Source organism: Callithrix jacchus, chromosome 15 (assembly GCF_049354715.1).
Source record: "Callithrix jacchus isolate 240 chromosome 15, calJac240_pri, whole genome shotgun sequence".
Classification (NCBI taxonomy): Eukaryota; Metazoa; Chordata; class Mammalia; order Primates; family Cebidae; genus Callithrix; species Callithrix jacchus.
In genome coordinates, this window is record NC_133516.1 from 64,977,856 (window position 1) to 65,000,162 (window position 22,307).

At 37.8% G+C, this 22,307-nt stretch overlaps 1 long non-coding RNA gene across 1 annotated transcript in view; it reads right to left on the reverse strand.

Moving 5' to 3' along the window:
* LOC118147782 (uncharacterized) overlaps positions 1-22,307 on the reverse strand; it is a 348,784-nt gene that overhangs the window by 320,983 nt on the left and 5,494 nt on the right. The window lies entirely within an intron of this gene.

A 22,307-nucleotide genomic window follows, 5' to 3' on the forward strand; every position in this document is an offset into this window, starting at 1 on the left:
CAGAACAGGAAGGACTTTAAAAGTCTGAGGGTCCTATAAGAGTAACATTGGAAAGGGAAAGAGCCACTGAGTAAGAAGACAGCGGAGATAGGACCCAGTGAGATGAAGCAGGAAGGGTAGGAGACCAAGCAGCCTAAAGATTTAAGTCTAGAGAAGTGGAAAGACAGTAATGGCATGCATGAGACTGGGGAGGCAGTTTTTGGTATGAGAGACAGAAAAATGTAGTATAAAGTTCTGCTATGATTGTGATCCAAAACTTAAATATCTGCTTTGATAATCACCCAACATTTAAAAGTAAGGTGCTGATGGAGGAGGTGTGCAGTGAGGGAAGGGGGCATGTTTTATAAATAACATACCGAGGTCTTGCCTAAAAGGTTTACTCAAGGATTATTTAATTCCGTGGAAGCCTGTACCTGTGTTTGATGTAGCTATTTGGTATTTGACAGGAGCCCAGACAGTGTGAAGTTCATGTGTTAATTTGTTGATTTATGTCCAGTAAGAGAGATGTCCCAAACAACAGAGTTTTAAGGTTTATTGTGAAACATTAACCAGTTTTTCTTTCATGTAACCAAGCAAATATGCTCACATTTAAAAATTTTCTATAAATTCCCGATTCTTCAAATACTTTTGCAACCAACTTTATCATCTCATTTGTTCCTTTATTAATGAATTGAAACTGACATTATATATTTGTATCAGGGTCATGTTTTTAATATTTTGAAAATTATACTTTGACAAAGATTGTATAGTTCCCTCTACCATTGTTACTAACATTAGCTTTTATATTAAACTCTCAAATTTAATTATTTTTTTCAACTTCTATATTATTTTCTTTGAACAAAACTGTTCTGAGCCTGGCTTAAAAAGAAAAAATAAAAGGCTGGGCAAGGTGGCTCAGGCCTGTAATCCCAGCACTTTGGAAAGCTGAGATGGGCAGATCACCTGAGGTCGGGAGTTAGAGACCAGCCTGACCAACATGGAGAAACCCCGACTCTAGTAAAAATACAAAATTAGCCAGGTGTAGTGGCGCATGCCTGTCATCCCAGCTAATCATGAGGCTGAGACAGGAGAATCGCTTGAATCCAAGGAGGAGGAGGCTGTGGTGAGCCGGGATTGCGCCACTGCACTCCAGCCTGGGAAACAAGAGGGAACTCCATCTCAAAAAAACCAAACAAACAAAACCCTTGTTGTGCATGCACTCTAAGTGTTTTGGTTTTGTTTGTCTGTTTTTACCTGAGTGAAAGCTGCATTTTGGAATGTCTGCTATCTTAGAGTCAGGAAGCCTGACTTCTGGTCAGGCTTTCCCTAACATTCTAGGCCAGCCTCCTTTCCTCAGTTTCTCCATTTGCAACATTAGAGGCGCAGCCTCCAGGATACCTTTCCCAGTTCAGACAATCCTGCAGTCTATTCTGGGATGTTCTCTTTGTCTTAAAAACCATTGTGTGGCCCTCTTGTCTTGATGGTAAAAATGTTGTAAAGCTCCACAGCTACCTTTGTTCCACAAAGAAGGAAGTTTTTCTTCCTGAGTTTTCACCCCTGAGGGTTGAGCTGAGTTACTCCAGACCAACTATGAGAGGAGAGGCTGCGTCCTGACCAGAGAAGAAATTCATCAGACTAGAATGAAGGCCAGCAGAGGAAACCTTAGTGAACACACAGAAATGCAAAGCAAAGTAGCCAAAAGCTCTCCTACCCCAGCCAGTATGTAAATCCCTTAGCAGCTTGCAGATGATTTCATATTCCTATTTGGGAGGGAGGAATTAAAAGGAAAACATTTCCATTGCCATCACCAATAAATATCATATTTAGGCATCAATATCAGCATAAACATGTGGATCTGTTCACATTTTTTAACCATTTGAAGTGTTTATATCTGTTGAATATGTATTATTAAATTAATGCTGATTGGAGCTGAGAAGCAATTTAAATTGAAATGTATTTCATTGTGCTGTAGGTAAGGCTGAGTGTGGGAAGCAAATTATCTGGCAAATTGAACTTGCTGCACTCGAAATACTCATTCCTGGTGAATATTTGATTTCCTGATAATCTACTTGGTTTTCTTCCCAGTGCTGACAGGCTTCTTCCAGAACTGCCAGCTGGGGGGAAACCGGTGTGAGGGTTGGGAGAGACCACAAGAGACTTCCTGGGGTCAGGGCTCCGAGGCTACCTGACCAGCTCAGGAGCATTCCTCATGGTCCTTTAATAAATAAGCAAATCATAAATGAAGTTATGGATACGTTGACTACTTGTGAGTTCCATATGAGATTATGTAAATCCAGGGTTGATCTTTAATTAAATTAAGCTACAGAAAAGTACATTCACTTAAAGAAGAAACATGGATTTAAATCAACTTGAAGAATAGGGTTGAGTCAGTTAAGGGGTATCAGTGCTCAAATAATCACAGTCCTGACTCAGCCTAACTAGGGAACAAATGGGTAGGTTTTATCCTATGAGATAGGTTCCTACAACTTGTTGGAGTTTCTAGAAGTGGGCCTGCTAAATGTCCCCATGCTCTTCTTTCCCCATGTCTTCTCACATCACAGGAGGGCATTCCAGCTGCACAGAGTTTCATGAAGGGCTGTCCCCTGGCTCCATCCTTGCCAATACCTGTGGGGACCACGGGAACCATCCTGGATGGCAACAGGATAGAATGTGTGAGACAAGACAACAATTCACAAGCTTCAGAGTTGAGGATGCCCAAGCCCTCAGTCAGTCATCCTAATGAGAAGAGTTCTCTACACTGAGGTTCCATTATCTCCTAAATGCAGGTCCCTGGCACAGGAAGATCAGATTTGAGACAGGCAACACAATGGTCGTTTCTCTGGTGGTGGTGTCCCTGCCCAATGGTGAGAATAACAATTGGATTTCTCTATATTCATAGGACTCTGCCACATTCTTCCCCATTGGTGGTTAGACAGACCCAACCAACAAAAAGTAAAGAATGTAGAGAGAATGGCCATCTCAAATCCTATCCAGTTACCTAGATTCTTGTGGCAAGTTAAAATACAGAGTTTTCTTCTTCCTTGGTGGAAATACTTACTCTGATTTCTAAAGGGAAATGTTAAGCTTTGCCTAATTTGGCTGTGTGGTCTGACCATATGTTGGGAAGAAATAGAATGAGTCCCATTTCTATAAAGACCATCTTTGGCTACAGTAATGAAGCAGAAATAACAGATATGAATGGCAGCAGCTAAGACTTTTTGAATGCCTACACTCTGGCAAGCACTCTTCTGAGTGTTTTATGCAAGTCACCCCATTTAATCTTCACAGCTCTATGAGGTATGCTGTCTTTTCCTCCCAATTTTACAGATGAGAAAACTGAGGCACAGAGGTAAATTAACTCATCCAAAATAATATAACTGGCATTTTAGCCAAGAGGCTCACTACACTATCAGACAATCCTAAATCTCAGTGACTTAACATACTAAACATGTATTTCTGTTTCCAATGTGGTCCATTTCAAATATTCCAAGTCATGCAAACTCCATCCCTGTTGGGGAGCTCTTTTGTAAGCAATGACTCAGGGATGAATGTCTGATGCATTTTATGAAGGTAAAGGCTTTGACATATGGCCTATGAGACCACCACTGCTAAGAATTGAGTATGGAGAAAACAAACCCAATTTTTAGACTTCCTAGGTTATGATGTGACATATGTGACTGCCTTGCATATTTTTTGCCCAAATTACATGGATTTCCCTAGATGCAAAAGAGCTTTAAAAAAAAGTGACATCTGGCTGGGCGACCACTTTTCAGCAATAACTCACCACTCTGAGCAGAAGCTACCAGTTCTAGTGATATGCCACCCTGTCTGCAGAAATATGGCATGTTAGAGCTGAGATTTAAACCTTAGCCCTTTCAAGTCACTGCTAGATCAATTTCTGTCATCAAATTGTTTTGGATACTTTTAAAGATACAAATGTATATGTTAAAAGGAAAATTTCTAAGGAAAAGTACTGTATTAATTGAAGTGGCGAGGTAAATCATGTATATAAATCTAGCAATGAAAGAAAATGTGATGCTTATCTCTTGGCAGGGGTCATTCAGGTTCAAGGCCATAGAGAGTTTGTTGAAGGTAATAAAACTGTGGATAACAGAAATCTTATCTAATGAGAATGCAGAACAGTGTGATGGATCTTTCTTTTTTCAGAGAGAGAAGCCAAAATGTAAAATTTTATGAGAAAGTTCTAGGTTTTCAAATGTTAACCAAAGAAAACTAATTTGAGAACTAGTTCTGGCAGGCATTTAATTTCCAGAATTATTAACAGCATTCAAAAAAGAGAGGACTTCATGAAATGGGCTGAAGGAATTGCAATTGGTATCTTAAAGTATCCAGGGAGGAGTCTTCTGGCCAAAGGCAATGGTCTGCTCCCAGGCCTCCAACAATGGCTACACCACAGTCTTTCTTTTAACCTCCCTTGGCTCTGTCTAGATATCCACCGTAACCTCTTCTGGGCACTCCTCTGAAAATACCCCTTTGCCATTAACCCCAATGCTTATCCAAGTTTTGTTTTCTTTACATTCTTCTTTTTCTTCTTCTCTGTACATTAGCGGCATTTTCTACTCATTCTGGTCTCAAATGTCATTCTAAGAATGACTTGTAAAAGTCTGTCTGTCTTCTCTTCTCAGCTCTAGGGTTACCTTTCTAGGAAATGTCATCTAACTCAAACTCTTCACCCTGCCCCTCAGCAAACTGAGCTTTACATCTTAATTTTCTTCTGTCTGCTACTTACTCTAGTGCTTCACAAACTACTCTGGAGTGGGACTTTTTTATGCTCTTGGGGGATTCTTCTCCATGAATATTTTCACATTTATGTTTTGCCTGAACTTTCTGCTAACTGGGGTGAGCTTAAATACAAGATGATTTAATGGAACGTATACATTGGAAGCTGAAGATAGCATATTTCTCTAGAGAGATACAGAGATTTACCTCTCTTGGAACCACTGACTTACATTCCAGGCTAGGGAAGCTATGGACCACATTGCTTTTGCTTCCCTGGAGAATATTTGTTTATATTTCAGAAAAAATGTTTCTCTCTCTCTGGAGGGTAGGCTAGGCCAATATTTCAGTCACTCTAGGTAAGCTCTAAGTCTCTTAATTTCAGGGTTCTACTCCTGATCTCACTGTATCATCCACAAAGTACTGAGACTGAGGGAACTGGTGCCAAGATTCTCTGAGTAATAAATAATCTGTTCTCTGATCCACAGGTATCATGATCACTGTCAGAATACCATATGCATGTAAATTTAACATATACATGTGTGAAATGCCATAAAAATGAATGACATGAAACATAAAGTACAAAAACAAAATCATAAAACATAAGACAACATGTTTACCATTACATTCAACAGACATAAAGTCACTCCATCAACTTGCCATAAACATTTCTAATGCTTACTTTCAGTTTCTGTGCTTATTATGTCATGGATTGGTGCAGTCTACAGACCTACATTGATTTGTGAACCTTCTTTTGAGTGGCACTGACTTTTGCCACTAGCTGGTTCAGGTTAAAACTTCAACATTAACCAATCTACAATTCCTTAATGAAGAGAATATGAGTAGAAGTTGGAGTAATGCCCAGCACATACGTAAAAGTTCAGCAACTGTTAAATATTATTGCTATCTAACTCCACCCTCTCCTTCATCCTTTCTTCATAATGAACTCTCAAGTCTCATTAAGTTCATCATTTAATTTATTTTGTGAGCTTGTTCCTCCCTCTCCATTCCCATAGTCATGACCTCAGTTCAGTTTAGACAGAATCCTATCACACAGTGATGGTATTTTAATAGCATGCTAATGAGAATGAAGACAGCTTTACTATTAACAGCTTGAGAGATTGGTTGGATGGTCAATGACTTCACTGAAAAAAATAAGAAATGCACTTGGGGAGCCTATTAGGAAGTAAAATCATTAGTTTATTTGGCAGAACACTGAGTTAAAGCAGTGCATGGCTAGAGACCCACTGTATGACTGACCAGTTGTGTTCCATGGGACCATGTCTACAAAGGCCAAGTTATCATGTACTGCATTCCAGGGAACTCCAATTTCCTTCATTCATAATGGAAGATACAGGAAAAGAGGAGGAGATAAAGGAGCACTGTGTGACTTCTTTTATGCATGTGTGGTCAGCCTGTGACTGGAAGTAGCTTGGGAAGATGAAGCAGGAAAAGAATAAGAGAACACATCCTATCAAGGATAAACCCAGATAAAACTCCTCCCCACTTGGGAGTACAATGTTATATTCATTGTGTGTGCCCACAGTGCTATAATACCTATATGTTTCTGTCTGACTCTCACTGGACAACTCCTGCAATCATTTTTAGTGATTTTGCAGAATTTAGTCTACAGAAAACTGTAGAAGCTTCCTGTGACAAAGCTTCTAGGCCATGGTGCTTGGAGCCCTAAAATTTAAGCCACATGACACTCCAAATATACAGGTGAGGAGATCAAAACCTGTGCCATGGAATAGCTTGCTTAGAGGGCTAGATCCACTTGACAGCTAAATGGTAAGTTTTTCAAGCCCCTAACAGGCACCAGAAGAACTCTTGGATGTAGAAATCTAATACAGGCAGCGAGAAATGCAGCCCTATTGAGAGTCAATATTGAAGATAATAAGTGGAAATGTGGGCTGGGCATGGTGGCTCAAGCCTATAATCCCAGCACTTTGGGAGGCCCAGGAAGGCAGATCACAAGGTCAAGAGATTGAGACCATCCTGGCCAACTTGGTGAAACCCCGCCTCTACTAAAAAAATACAAAAATTTGCTGGGTGTGGTGGCATGTGCCTGTAGTCCCAGTACTCGGGAGGCTGAGGCAGGAGAATTGCTTGAACTTGGGAGGCAGAGGCTGCAGTGAGCCAAGATCGCACCACTGCACTCCAGCGCCTTGGGACAGAACAAGACTCTGTCTCCAAAAATAAGGAAGTGGCAATGGGATACATATAGAGAAATGCCATACTATGAAATTGTTAAGTCAAAGATATAAAAATATAATCAAAGATAGATCCTAGAAGAATCCTTGTACTGAAGGATGAAGAAAAGCCAGACAAGGAACATAAGAAGGGAAGAAGAAAATCCAGAAAAGCAAATACATAATAAAAACAAAGCATCAGAGAAGCTATCGGCAGAAAATATTTTAAGAAGAAAAGGATGCCTGTAATGTCATATGTAAAATAAATGATGGGAATTGAGAGATGTAACATTACCAAATTTTATTATTAGGTGGGCATCCTAGACCTTTAGAAAAAAGTTGGAGCAAACAGGTAAAGTCGAGCAGTAAGTGGGTAGTGAGCCTGACAATTCAACTATGAGACAAGACAATTTCAAGACTGTAATAAGAGAAACAAAGCAATTATGCATTAATGCAATTAAGGCAAAGTTACATTATCAATGACCTGATTTAGTTTCAGTAGTTATTCTAGTTCTTTTATTATTTATATGCAATATCTTGCTATATCTGTTGCAAGAATAAGTCAAAGTCTGAAATATAAAATTAAACCACACTAAAAGGGCAATTATTATCCATGTAACTCAACTCAAAGCGCCTGTTGGTTACAATTACTTTAATAATACAAAGGAAAGCATTCAATGACTTAAATTATCCATGATCCCCTCAAATCCCACTTTATGCTGTATAATTAAGAGCTGAGGTGAAGTCTGGGCACTGTGGCCCCTGTAATCCCAGCACTTTGGGAGGTCAAGGCAGGTGGATCACTTGAGGTCAGGAGTTCAAGACCAACCTGGCCAACATGGTAAAACTCTGTTTCTACTAAAACTACAAAAATTAGCCTGGTGTGGTAGTATGGTGCCTGTAATCCCAGCTACTCTGGAGGCTGAGGCACAAGAATCACTTGAACATGTGAGGTAGAGGTTGCAGTGAGCTGAGATGGTGCCACTGCACTCCAGCCTTGGCGATGGCATCAGAACCTTTACCTGGTACCGTATTAGAATAAAAACTCTCATCAAGAGAACGTGAAGCCTCTAGAGATTGTTCTATTACAGAAGTTCAAACACAACTGAAAACTAAAAAGTTCAAACATGGAAAAAAATAGAAAGATCATCTACTACACCATCCATTGAGCCCCTAATCATGCAGTGTGAGAGATAAGAGGCCATGCTTAGCAGCCATAGCCTTCTTAACAGTGAAGTTCAAAGCCAAGCCAGCCAAGTCAGCTTTTCACTGCTGCTCTTATACCTTTACCTTACTATTACTAGACATTATTGGGCCAGTCTAATCAAACATCCTCTATTTCTTAAGGAATAAGAATTTTGGTAGCTTGAGCTTAATGTTGAAACCTTGTGTAGGAGAGAGAGACTTTTATATTCACTACAGTTAAGAGAGAGATTACAGGAGGCTGAGGCAGGAGAATTGCCTGAACCCAGGAGGCGGAGGTTGCAGTGAGCCAAGATCGTGCCATTGCACTCCAGCCTGGGTAACAAGAGTGAAACTCCATCTCAAATTAAAAAAAAAAAAAAAGAGAGATTACTTTAACCAGACTGAGTTTCACTCCTAGAAGCAACTTGAACTCCTTTTCCCACTGTTTGCTGATTCATATTGGCCTTGTTTCTCAAGATAGTCAACACCCTCTATGCAGCCCATTCCACCCACTCACAGCTCCTTCTATGTAGCTCCTTCTCAGTGTGGACATCATCACATAAACATCACCTCCTTAGCAAGATCTTCACAAACTACCATGTAAATAAAGCAAGCACAATCCCCATTTTCTATCCCCACTGTTTATTCCCTTCAAAGCATCCACAGAAAGTAATACTTCCTGCCTTTTTGTTTATTGTCTAAATACTCTACTTCATTTACCTACAAAGGTTCAAGTGTTAGCTGTTTTTTCCCCACTATTATATATTTTAAGAAATTTTGGTAGAAGAAAAAGAGCAAGAGTCAGTGGGAAGGAAGAGGAAGGAGAGTAGAGGGTGTGGGCTAGGGAAGAGAAGGGAGGGTACTGAAATTATATTAATATTTCTCTAATTGCTACAAACTTAGAGGCTTATGACAGAATGGATTTATCTTACAATTCTGCAGGTCAGAAGTCCAAAAGTGGCTGTCATATAGCCAAAACCTAGGTGTCAGCAGCTCCTTCTGGAGCTGTAAGGGAGACCCTGGTTCCTTGCCTTGTCCAGCTTCTAGAGGCCACCTACATCCCTGGGTTTCTTCTTGCAATAGACCACTCTACCCATTCCTCTTCTATTCTCCCCTTTCTCGAACTCTGACTCTCCTGCCTCCCTTTTTATAAGAACACTTGCTGTAATCAAGTACCTCCAGTTTTCTAAGAGCTAGTTTTATTTTTTGCTCTCTTTTCTCTTTTTTCTTTTTTTTTTTTACTCTTTCTGACTTTCTACTTAGCTCATTAGAAATGCAATTATAACCTTTTACCTTCATCTCACCAGAAACTTCCTGCAGGGCAAGCTTTTCTAACTGTGCTTACTTAAAAGCTCCACAGCAGAACTCTCTCCCACTAGGAGATTGCCTCGAAAGATAAAAGTCAATTTACAACCGAAAGTGCAACTTAGGTCTGCCTGGATAGTGCCACCTTGACCACCCAGTAGATAAGGCACCAAAGCAAGTCACATGGATTCCCACCTGTTATTCTACCCTCCTATATGCCATTCATGCCATGTCCCCTTTTAAATGCACCTGCTTTTTACTCCAAAAGGAAGGCAGCACCCTTAAGGCAGGAAGCCTTTACAACTTCTTTATACAAGATCTCACTCTTGTCAACTGGATTCTGCAAGCAGTGATCCTCTGAACCTGCATTTTGGTTACATCGTGACTACAATGAGCCTGCCTCAGTAATTCAGGATAATTTCTACACATCAGGATTCTTAATTAAGTCAGATCTGCAAAGTCTCATTTACCAGGTGAACATATTCACAGGTATGGAGATTAGAATGTGAACATCTTTGATGAGCCATTATTCACTCTCTACCACAACCAGGAAGAGAAAGAGAAAGGAAGGGACAAAAAAAAAAAAAAAAAGGAATTTTCTCCTGATTTCTCCTTTTGATAGTACGCTACTAGTAACAGCCTGAAAAAGATTTTTGCACTGCAACACTGTCTATTCCTGAATCTATTGGTCACTTTAATCTTCAACTAATTTTTTTTAATTCAAATTGAAGTTAACAAAACAGTATGGTCAGTGCAAATTTTTCTTCATCCTCTGTTAATTAAATATATCATCTTTCATTGTTAAGGATGTAAAGAACTATTTCCTTTTGTACATTCCATGTGAAATGAGTAATAATCATCTATTCCAAATCAAGTGAAAAGTCATTATTTTAGGAGTCTTTGAGAAATTGACCAAAATAGCAATAACTGGCAAGTATTCTGTGTTTCTAATGGTTGGTGGCACTACCTGTTTTAATGAAATCAACCACCTCAATTCCTTTAGACAGTCCTTCAACACAGTTACTTAATTGTTCAAGTGAGTCAAAACAGTCAAATCAGAAAATATTTAAGGAGGTGTTGCCTGTCTAAGAAATATCAAATAATTAATCTTATCGTCTTTTCCCTCTCCATAAATTTTTCTGGGTGTTTCTACCATACATAGAACAAGCAATCAAAAGCAAAATTCTGGCAGATCCCATTAACATGATTAAAACTGGCCACCAGTTATTCAGAAAATAAGATTTTATAACAACCAGCATAAGCACTCAATAAGTGTTAGCTATTATGTCACCCCTATGATTCATACCTTGAAATCTGCCAACTTATATGTAATTAACAGTGAATTTGCTAAGCATTCAGACTTCTTTCCAATTATCCTTATAATTTTTTTCTAAAGCCAAGATCTTCCTCCAAGCTTCACACTAGCTTTCCAATTAGGATATATTCTATACTCAGAAATCACAAGAAAATGCTCTCCTGCCTCTTCAGACCCTAGACTCCATAGTTGATGGAGTATTTCATTATGTTGCCTACAGTTCTTGACAAGAGGTAGGAGAAAAAGGAGGAGGAAGACACTTTAGGAAATAATTGAAATGAGAAATGTCACCTTGAGTTTAGCGTCAGTGAGCTTATACCAAGCCTTGACTGGAAACAGACAGTGGAATTAAAATGGCATTTACAAAAAATACCAATCCTGTGCCTGAACAAATCCATCTTTCATTAATATTTGATTTTTTGTTTCTGTATTGATTGCCACGACATGCCTGTCATCCAGCTGAGTCCCATAACTTCTATTGCAGGCAATTTCCTTACAGAATTACTTTCCTGAAAGGGCTGGACATTATAGCAGCCTTGTCAAACTGCACACATCTACAGCATTTGGTAGTAACTGTTCAATAATCAATGTACTAGGCTGGATTGTTGGTACAGTTTGAAAAGTCCCTGTTTACTGTCCATGCTTCTGGAGGCCAACAGCCCAGAGCAGAAGCATCATAATTGAACCATGTACAGCAAAATACCAGATTATGTGAGCTGTTACAATTGATTCTAAGTGTCTTGAAGAAAGTGAGTTCAAAAATGAGACTAGAGCTGAGAAGAACCATTGTCCATTAGTCATTTGATCAAATGACCCATTAACAACCTTTGATTTACAGAATTTGTTGCATTCCCATTTGTAATTAGAAAATTTTGTTAGTTACACTATTAAAATGATACAATTTATATACTATTCTTCACTGTATGAGAAGGAATCAACAGAACAAGAACTAGGGCTCAGAAGACTAAAATGTGCAGAAGACAGCTCTGCTTCAAGTTTGCTTTGCCTCACAGCAAATCTGCATGAAACTGAGAACCACCATGCTGATTTTAAGTAGTCACTCCAGGGTAGCATTTCTGGTTGTATATCATTTCTTCAATCATAGCAGTTGTAAAACATGATTGCAAATTTGACTCCTCCTACTGAGAGTTCAACTCTCTTCCTCTTGAATCTGGGCAGATTCATGATTGCTTCAACTATAGCACAGTAGAAGTGACACCATGTGCCCATATCATGTAGCTTTTACCCCTGGTCACTAGAACACTTGGAATCCTGAACTACCAGGTCAGAAGTCCAACCACATATATATTATTATGCTGTGGGAAAGCCCAAGAAACTGAGGTCACATGTGGGCACTGTGTTGAACAGTTCCAGCTGAGATGAGCTGTTGAGTCATCCCAGATTTTGTAAGTGAATGAGAAAACTTGTGGATGATTCCATCCCCAAGTCATTAAGCCTTCTCAGTTGAGGTTCCAGACACTGTATGTAGAACACAGACTAGCCTTCCCTATTGCACTCTGTTCAAATTCTTGACCTGCACACATTGTGAGCATAATTAAGTGGTTGTTTTATGCCACTATTAGCATGATTTGCTATATAGAAATAAATTGGAATATTTATCTCATCTCAATTTAAAAGTGAAAATTAAGGAGATTTTTTTTTTCCATCTCTAGGCTATAGTACCCTTCCCTTCCCTGGTGATCTGCTCTCCTGCCAACTATCTCGGGGAAGAGTATATAGGGTGGAGGGTCAGAAAAGAGATTAAACGAAACAGGAAGACAGTTTGTACTCGCTCCAAAATATGATTCATTATAGGTATTCAGAAGAATCACTGAAAGAGATGAAAGTACCTTGTGGTACGACTGGAGGTTACAGTGCTTGGCATTTTACAATTGTACAAAATTGAGAGGCTATCTCCAAGGACTAGAAACCCACAAACAACTTCAGAAAGTCTACCTGGATTTTTCATTTTAAACTGAAACTTGTTTTTTTTTTTAAATCAACTTTTCAATCAGAAATGCAAAAGTCCCTTTTGGTTTGGTATTTGCATAGGTTATGAGTATATGAATTGCTACACAATGTTAAATGGCTCCATAAAATATTACTTGTCTGTTACAAAGCCATGGTGGAAACACATGAAAAACTTGGTGTCTACCTGCCATGTGTCCTATGCAAAGCACCTGGATCAATGATTTGAAAATCTCTGGAGGGGTGAAAAGATCATGTTCTAATTTGGATCATGTCACTGGCCTGCTGAAAATCTTCAGAGACTTCTCACTGCCAAATTACTACAGTTTAATTTTTGTCTTACTGTTCTTAGCATTTCGTCATCTTCTCCTATCTTACTTATTGGTCATAGTTATTTGTTCTACTTAATATTTTAAAAAATGACTATGTGTCACGTACCATTCTTAGGATGACATTGGTGACTAGTGACGAAAGATCCCTGCCCTGTTCAAGCTAACATTCCTAGTGAGGGTGTCAGAATCCTCAGTAAATAAAAGATTTTATAACCATGGTTAGTGCCATAAAGAAAATAAAGTGATGTGACAGGGAGATATATAGGGTAATCAGAAAAGTTCTGAGGTTATAAGTAGAGGTTTCAACTTTTTATTAAGAAAATTTTCAAAGATTCAGGAAAATAGAATATTTTGCTATGTATGTTCTTATTTTTAGTAAATATTTTAAAGCAATTAACAGATATTTTACCCCTTAAATTCTGTAATCTTAGACAAGGGCATTTCTCCTCATAACTACAGTTCTATTAACACATGAAACACAATTGATAATTTCTCAGCATCAAATTCTTACACCATATTCAATCTACTAATTACCCCAAAATATTTTATAACTAGTCTGTTCAAAGATTCAAATAAGATCCAACATCTCTTCCTCTTTAAGAATCCTGCTACTCTGTTTCTCTCCATGATATAGACTAGTTAAAATACTGGGATAGTTGGATTTGCCTAATGGTTTCCAATGGTACCATTTAACCTGCTCTTTCTTATGTATTTTATATACACTGGAAGTTAGGTATAGCAGCTTGATTTGACTCAAGTTAAAAATTTTTGGAAAGACTACTTGATAGGTCATTCTATGCACTTCATGTTAAATCACCTCACAACACATATCACAATCAAATGTTCCTCCACCAACCTTCTAGGTTAAGGTGTGACAGACTGATCCTGCCTTCAGCAAGCAACATTTCCTGACTTGAAAGCAGAATGTATTATGTATGGAGAAATAATATGACATCACACATGCATCCAATTCTTTATCAGTCTTTCATTGTTGAAATGGTTTAGTTGATGATCTTTCTGAATGACTGACTCAGTTATTCCATTAGAGAATTCAAAGGTGTAATTTTTCTTTTTCTTTTTTTTTTTTTAGACCGGGTTTTGCTCCTGTTGCTGCCCAGGATAGTGTGCCATGGTGTGATATTGGCTCGCCGCAACCTTCACCTCCTGGTTCAAGTGATTCTCCTGCCTCAGCCTCCCAAGTAGCTGGGACTACAGGAATGCACCATTATGCCAAGCTAATTTTGTATTTTTAATAGAGATGGGGTTTCTTCATGTTGGTCAGGCTGATAAGGAACTCCTGACCTCAGGTAATCCACCTGCCTCAGCCTCCCAAAGTGCGAGGATTACAGGCATGAGCCACCACGCCCAGCCCTCAAAGGGATAATTTTTCTAATGCATTTATTTCTTATCAGCCAATAGTCTTCTGTTAAAAACAAAAATCAAAAAAGAGCCTTCTCTCATTAAATGGGGTTATTTGATTATTGTGTCATGCAGTTTGCAGAGAAAAGAAAGAATAAATACCTCTGTCTTTAAATCCTTGTTGGATTTTTAATTGTCATTATTTGTTTTAATGTGGATTGCTTTTATGAAAATAACTACAGGACCATGGAATTTCATATAGTAATTATACTTTAATCAATTATAGTCATTCTTACTGTCATTTGGATTATAACAACTGCAGATACTATGAACACCTTCAAATTGACTCTGTGTCTTTTTAAGTGATCATATTAGTCTTTAAGTATTCTTTGCTCTCTAGAACAACAGAACATCCCAATACCCAGGGCATACTCTTCATTAGGCCTGAAATCAGTGATTTCTTGGAATCCAAATTCTTTTAATAAGAAATGATATTTAGAGAACAAAATCTAAATGTCAGGAGTGATCGCTGGTCCTAGAAAGCTATTGTTTGTTTTATGAATCTAGGAAATTTATCTTTTAAAAATTATAATGTTCATACTGAGACAAGTCAACTTTTAGAGCATAATTTGACTTAACATTTTAAGTCAAATGCATTTTGCATTTTTCTTGCATTGGAAATCATGGTTTTCAATTACAGTAACTTAATTATTTATTTACTTTACTCTGTAGCTTAAATATAGCAGCTTCTAGATAGCAAAACCAACATTATTCCTAAAATCAATTTTACTTCTTGTTGTTTAAATAATTTTGCAGTTATTTTTCTCTTTAGAATATTATTTCTTGCTAAAGATGCAATCAATAATACATCAAAAATCATTTGAACTAGCTCTTTCCTTACAGATATATGATATATACTTAGATTCATTTGCTCATATATTCTAGTTTGTTTTTAAGTTTAGAGACCTTAAAAATATCCTACTAACTTGTAATCTAGTTGACTTAAAGTTATCCAATAGTGGTTTCTTTTGTGTTTATTATACAGTTAGCTCTAATTACTTCTATTTCCTAATCAACATGAGATATAATTTAAAAACTATAAAACCCATTGAAATTCACTCATTTGACATGTTTTAACAAGTAAAAACACTCCCGAAACCACCACTACAATCAAAACACAGCCTAATTTCATTACCCAAGGTCATCTACGCTCCTTTACAGGAGCATACATTTTTCCGCTTTGACCTATTGTCAGGCTCTACTTTCTAGACATTTTTATAAAGAAAATTTTATAAAGAAAAATGTATGACTATATATAATATAACTTATGGCAGTAACCCTTCGGTATCATCTATATTGTTCCTATATTAGTAGTTAACGTATTTTGATTAATTAGTAGTATTTTATTGTATGGTTCTGTGACAGTTTATTCTTTCACCAGCTGTAAACATCTGGGATTTCCCAGTTTTGGGTTGCTTTTGGTGTGTGTGTGTGTGTGTGTGTGTGTGTGTGTGTGTGTACTTTGCATGGATAAATTTGTAAATGTTTACAGATAAGTGTTTGTGTTTAACTGCATTTTTTTATTCAGTTGGACAAATACCTATATGTGGGAGTATGGGGTTGTATGGTAGGCTTATGTGCAGCATCATAAGAAAAGTTCCCTTTTTTAGACATAAACAGACACTTCTCAAAAGACATTTATGTGGCCAAACGAAAAAAAAATTTCAACATCACTGATAATTAGAGAAATGAAAATCAAAACCACAATGAGACACTATCTCATGCCAGTCAAAATGATGATTATTAAAAAGTCAAGAAACAACAGATGCTGGTGAGGCTGTGGATAAATAGGAACACTTTTACACTTTTGGTGGGAATGTAAAATAGTTCAGCCATTGAGGAAGACAGTGTGGGGATTCCTCAAAGACTGGAAACAAGAAGTACCATTTGACCCAGCAATTCCATTACTGGATGTATGCTCAAAGGAATATAAATCATTCTATTATAAAGATACATTCATGTATATGTTCACTGTAGCACTATTGACAATAGCAAAAACATGAAATCAACCCAAATGCCCATTACTGATAGACTGGATAAAGAAAATATGGTACATATACACCATGGAATATTATGCAGCCATAAAAAAGAATGAGACCATGTCCTTTGCAAGAACGTGGACGGAGTGGAAGACATTATCATCAGTGAAGTAACTCAGTAAGAGAAAACCAAACACTGCATATTCTCACTTATAAGTGGGAGTTGAACAATGAGAACACTTGGACACAGGGAGGAAATCAACACACACTGGAGTCTGTGAGGTGGGAGGAGGGAGACCATTAGGATAAACAGCTAATGCATGCTGGGCTTCATACCCAGGTGATGAGCTGATAGTACAGCAAACTGCCATGGCACACATTTACCTGCACATGAATGACAGAACTAAGAAAGAATAAAAAGAAATGTTGCCTTGTTTTCCAAACTGACTATACAAAGTAGCTATTAATGCACTCCCCACAGATGTAAGTGTGAGCTCCATTTGCTCCATATTGTTATCAACACTTGATATTTTTTGTTTTTAAAATCAAATTTAATGGTATTTCCTATATACATTAAAATTTACCTTTTCTGGATTCCATTTATATTTGGCAAAGGTATAATCACAGGATTATCAAAATCCAGAAATAGACTTTTTCTATCACAATAAACTCTTCTTGGCTTTCTTATGGTCAAGCCCTCCCCTGCCCCCAGCTCCTGGTAACCACTGATCCCAATTGTGTTCCCCTAAGGTATTTTTTTGTTTTTTTTTTCTTTTTCTGGATGTCACAGACAGAATCACGTAATAGGCAGCCTTTTGAAATGGCTTATTTCATTGAGATGATCAATTAGAGATTCATCCAGGCTTTTGCATGTATATTATGTTCCTTGTAATTGCTGAGTACTATGCCATTGTACAGGTATGCCAGAGTTTACTTATTCCTTTGCCAGTTGATGTATATTTGCATTGTTACCAGTTTTGTTTGTTTTTGCTATTACACTGGAGTCACTGAACATTTGAGTACAGATTTTCATGTCAACATAAATTTTCAGTTATCCTGTAAATGAGCAGGATTGATATCATGTGTTAAGTATATATTTAACTTATTTACATCTTCTTTTTTTGGTTTTTTGAATACCTACATCATACTTTCTAATAGATATTTTCACGCTCCTGCCTGCTAATTTTGTTATCTGTTGAGCTTAGGCCTGTTGCTGTTGAGTGTTTTTTCTTATGGCTAGGAGCTATGTTTTCCTGTTACTTTGGATGTGTGGTATTTCTTTAAAATTGAGATGGGGTCTCACTATGTTGCCCAGGCTGGTCTCAAACTTCTGGGTTCAACAGATCCCCCAGTGACCAGGAAGAGTGGCTCATGCCTATATTTCCAACACTCCGAAAGACTGAGGTGGGAGGATCACTTGAGGCCAGGAATTTAAGACCAGATTGGGCAATAATGCAACACTTGTCTCCACAATAAAGTTTAAAAATTAGGCATGGTAGCCATGTGCCTATTGTCCTGGCTACTTGGGAGACTAAGGTGGGAGGATCGCTTGAGCCCAGGAGTTTGAGGCTGCAGTGAGCCATGATTGCACCACTGCACTTTAGCCTGGGCAACAGCACAAGACCCTACTTTAACAAATAATAAAAATACTCCCAGCTTCAGTATTCCAAGTACCTAAGACCACAAATGTGTGGCACTGTATCTGGCCTGGTAATTTTTTATTAGGTGTTAAACACTGGAAATTTATATTGTCAGTTCCTGAACATAGCTTTATTCCTTTTGACATTATGGGACTTTTTTTCTAGTACACAGTTAAGTTACTCAGAAATAATTTAATGTATTAAGGCTTGCATTTAAGCTTTGTTAGGACAGATCTAAGGCAGCCTGTGCTCTAAGGCTAACTTATCCCAAACACTGAAGTTGTAACTGTGGGAGGACTTGAACCAATGCCCATTATAGGAAGCCTTTCCAAACTCCTTATTAGAACAGAAAATATTCCCAGCTTGCAAGGAGCTCCTAGCATTATTAAACTGCTTTCCAAAAGTTTTATCCCTAGTCTTACAGAGTTGCCTTTCATATACTCTAAAACCAGTACTCAGCCCAAAACCAGAGGAGATGCTTCTGCAAATTGCCAGAATGCCCTCTCTCTATGAATTCCATCTTCTCTGGTGTTCTGCCCCAACAAATAGCTGCCATATTGGCCTCTTGCATTATGTCTCCTGTGATATTACCTGGAAACTCTCTGCAGGCTGATAGACTCTCTTCGGCCTCTTCTCTTTGCTCTGGGATCACATTACTATACTATATTTTCCAATGATTGCATATAAACCGTTGTTTTATATGTTTTGTCTATTTTCCTGTTATTTAAAGTAAGAAGGAATATGGTCTTTCTTACATCATCATGTCTGGAAGTAGAAGTCCCTAGAATTGCTTTTTAATTTCCATTTCCCACTGTATATTGCTAGTTGCTTCTGCTTGTTTTTAATTTTAGAGATTATATTTGTCATTGACATAATTGTATTTTAAAATTTATACTTTCAAAGTAAGAACGTTAAAAAGTAAACTCAGTAATTGCATCCATGCTCTCATACCTGATACCACTCCTTTTGCTAACCTTTATCATTGTATAATTTATTCTTCTAAGTTTTCTGGAATGGTATCATAATATGAAGAGACAACTCTGCAAGGATCTATGAGGTGGAAACTTGAGCCAGAGACAAAATACAAATGCCCCAATGCTTTCAAGAGTGTTGCTTATTTTAAAAAATAATAAAAGAGAAATAAAGGAACAAAATGAAAGCCCAGAAGGTGACTGGAGCATTATAGTGAAGAAAGGAAAGAAACCATTCATTTTAGGTTATAGAAGTCACAGAAATCTTATCAGGTAGGGCCTGATGTGCTAAAATAAAAAAAAAAAAATTTAGCCATTATTCTCAATGTAATAAGAGGCAGCTGAAGAGTTTTAAGCAGGGGAATGATCCCAGTAGGTTTTCAATCTTAAACCTATCCCTCCAGTAAGAGGTATGGAGGGTGAATTTTGCTAAGGGGACAGCAATAGCTGTATGAAGACAAAGTAAGAGGCACAGTAAAAGTTTAGGGGACAGATGATAATTTTGTCCCTATGGGTGACCAGAGTAGCAACAGAAAGGTAATAATGGCTTCAGATTACATTTTTATCATCAGAAATTGCTGATGAGTTTCATGTAATGGTAAAGGGAAGAAATAAATAAGAATGATTCTCTTGCTTTTGGCTTGAGAAACTGGGTTCTCTAAATTACAAGAAAGAAACAGAGTTGATGGAAGGAGATCAGGGGACCAATAATTCTATTTTGGCCTTGTTCAATTTGAGGGACCTATTAGACATTCAACTACATATATCAGTAGGAGGCTGGATATATTGGCCTGGAGCTCTGGGATTAGGGGACGGCAGAAAACAACCTGAGAGGCAATGGACAAAGCAGTAGATCAAACCGATCAAACCGCCCAGGGAAACCGTGTGTTTGGAGAATAACAGGGGTGACACCCAAGCCCTTAGGACATATAAACATGCTGGTCTGGCAGAGGAAAAGAATGCAGCAAGACAATACTGAGAAAATGAGGCTGGGTAAAGAAAAAAAACACTAGAGAAGTGCTATGTCATGGAAGAGAAAAATACAACTCAAGAAGGAAATAAAGTTGTGTCTAACTCATAACTGCAAATAAAAGAACAGAGCAATCTCAAAGGGAAGTAGAGATGGAAGCACCGATAGCCCAGAAAAAGACAGGAAAAACAGGGCTACCTGCTTCTTTTCAGTCCCTGTCATGCTGGGTAATATTTCCCACAACTGAGATCTATGCTGTTTCAAATGTGGCCTCCAAATTCTCTCGACATATTCCAGGAAAATTTCTCTGTCATACTTACGAATCCTATGACACTACTTCAGGAGAAGAAACCAGATAGTCTGAAGCAGTAATTCATAGGTTAAAAAAAAAAACTTTCGAGAATCATAATTGATGACTACAGCCATGTTACTTTTTTTTAAAATTGAACAATATTTAATACGAAAATACAGTTTTCTCACATTACAGTGTTCTTTGTTGACAATTCCGCACCCCACCCCCACCCACACATCCCCTTTCAAATCTGAACCCCTTATTTCCTTTTAATGCTAAAATAACTGAAAGAAGTTACATCATTAAATGGACCAGAATAACAGCTCTCTGCCTTCTCCACCCATGCTCACCCTTTGTCTTCCACCTCCTCCTGAGGTGGTCTGGGAGAGGGAAGCTTCCCCTCAGTGTGCTCCATTCAATAGGACCCCTGTGGATCTCCATGTATACATGAGTGTCACCTGTAACTGTGGATCTCACAGCTTTTTCGTGAACCATCCTGGTTGGGAAAGGTTTCGTTAATTTACATGACCCTTTTTGTCTCTTTCTCTTTGCTACTCACGCTCTGCCCCAACCCTATCATGACAACCAGTTGACATCCACTGTAATAATCCCTAATGAATCCGCATTTAGAAGAGTCACCAAATCATGAGCATGAGAAAACTTTCTACTCCCACGCTCCCCAATAAACTAAAACAACCAGGCAATATTTCCTATAACTGAGACCCATGCAGTTCTCAATGTGTCCTCCAAATTCTCCAAATGTTAAAATGTGTGACGTTTCAAAGGGGTAATAAACAAAAGGAATGAACATTTGAATGTGACCTGTGTACCAGACACAAGATGTAATTCACCAAACATCAAGTCATTTAACCATATAGCAAACATGCAGAATTATATTTTGCTATTCCTATTTGCATATAAAGAAATGAAAGCTTGGTAAAGTTAGCCAAGTCTCTATTCCTTGGATGCAAAGCTAATTCATAGCAGCCAAGTTTCCAATCAAAGTTTACTCTAAAGCTCACCATGATCACTCTCCCAAATAAGGTATTATTTTGAAGTACGTGATTTTTTTCCCACCCTTAGCAGATTCCATTCCATTAATATTCTATCAGTAAACTATTGGTGGTACTGATTCCTGCCTCCATCACTGCAGTAGCATAGCTTACATGTACATTGCTGACATAATTAGGAAAGGCCAATGACACACCAAAGAAAATGAAGTATGTTTTCTGAAAAGCATGTTCATTGATCTGTATGAGGCATCCCTCCCCAAATTCCCAAAGTTAGTTGAGCAATGGTATAAAAATAACGAAAATCATGTTTTGAGTTTAGGAGAGACTACCTCTTAAATTAAAGAGGAGATTCAGGGATATTTATAATGTCAGCTTGTGGCAAAATTTACGGTTTTATGCATGGCACAAAAATTTTTATACAAAAAAAATGTGCTGCTCTTTAAACATCTAGCAATAAAATGCAGCTGAAGAAGGAAATCTCAGACAGAAAACTTCAAACATTTTATTTAACAGGTGTGGCTGAGACCAAGAATTAAGTTACTAACCCAAGTGAAGTTACTTGCCCAAGATCAAATGGCTAGTGAATAGTCAAAGACAAAAGTAGAAAGCAGATGTCTCCAATCCTAAGATTGAGCTCTAAGACTATATGGTGTTATCAGTTGAGTCCTGTGTGTGTATAGCTGATATTCACCTGTAGGTGAACACTGTAGCTCAGATACAGTAAATGCAAATTTAAGTAAATTATAAAGTGAGTTTCCTTAAGTTCTGAATGATTCTTCATTTCAACTTCAAAAAGGCAGACAAGTTTTTATATCCATGACAACCACCTTTAACAAAACATAGCAAATGCCTTATCCGATAAAAATTTTTTTAATGTTTTTTTAAATTATTTTAAATAGATGCAAAAAAGAATGGAGGATTTGAGAGAAATTTCTGAAGCCCTATCAGTATGGAGGGACTAAAATCAACAGGATCTGCATTCTCAAAGGAAAAACATCAAAAGAGGTCAA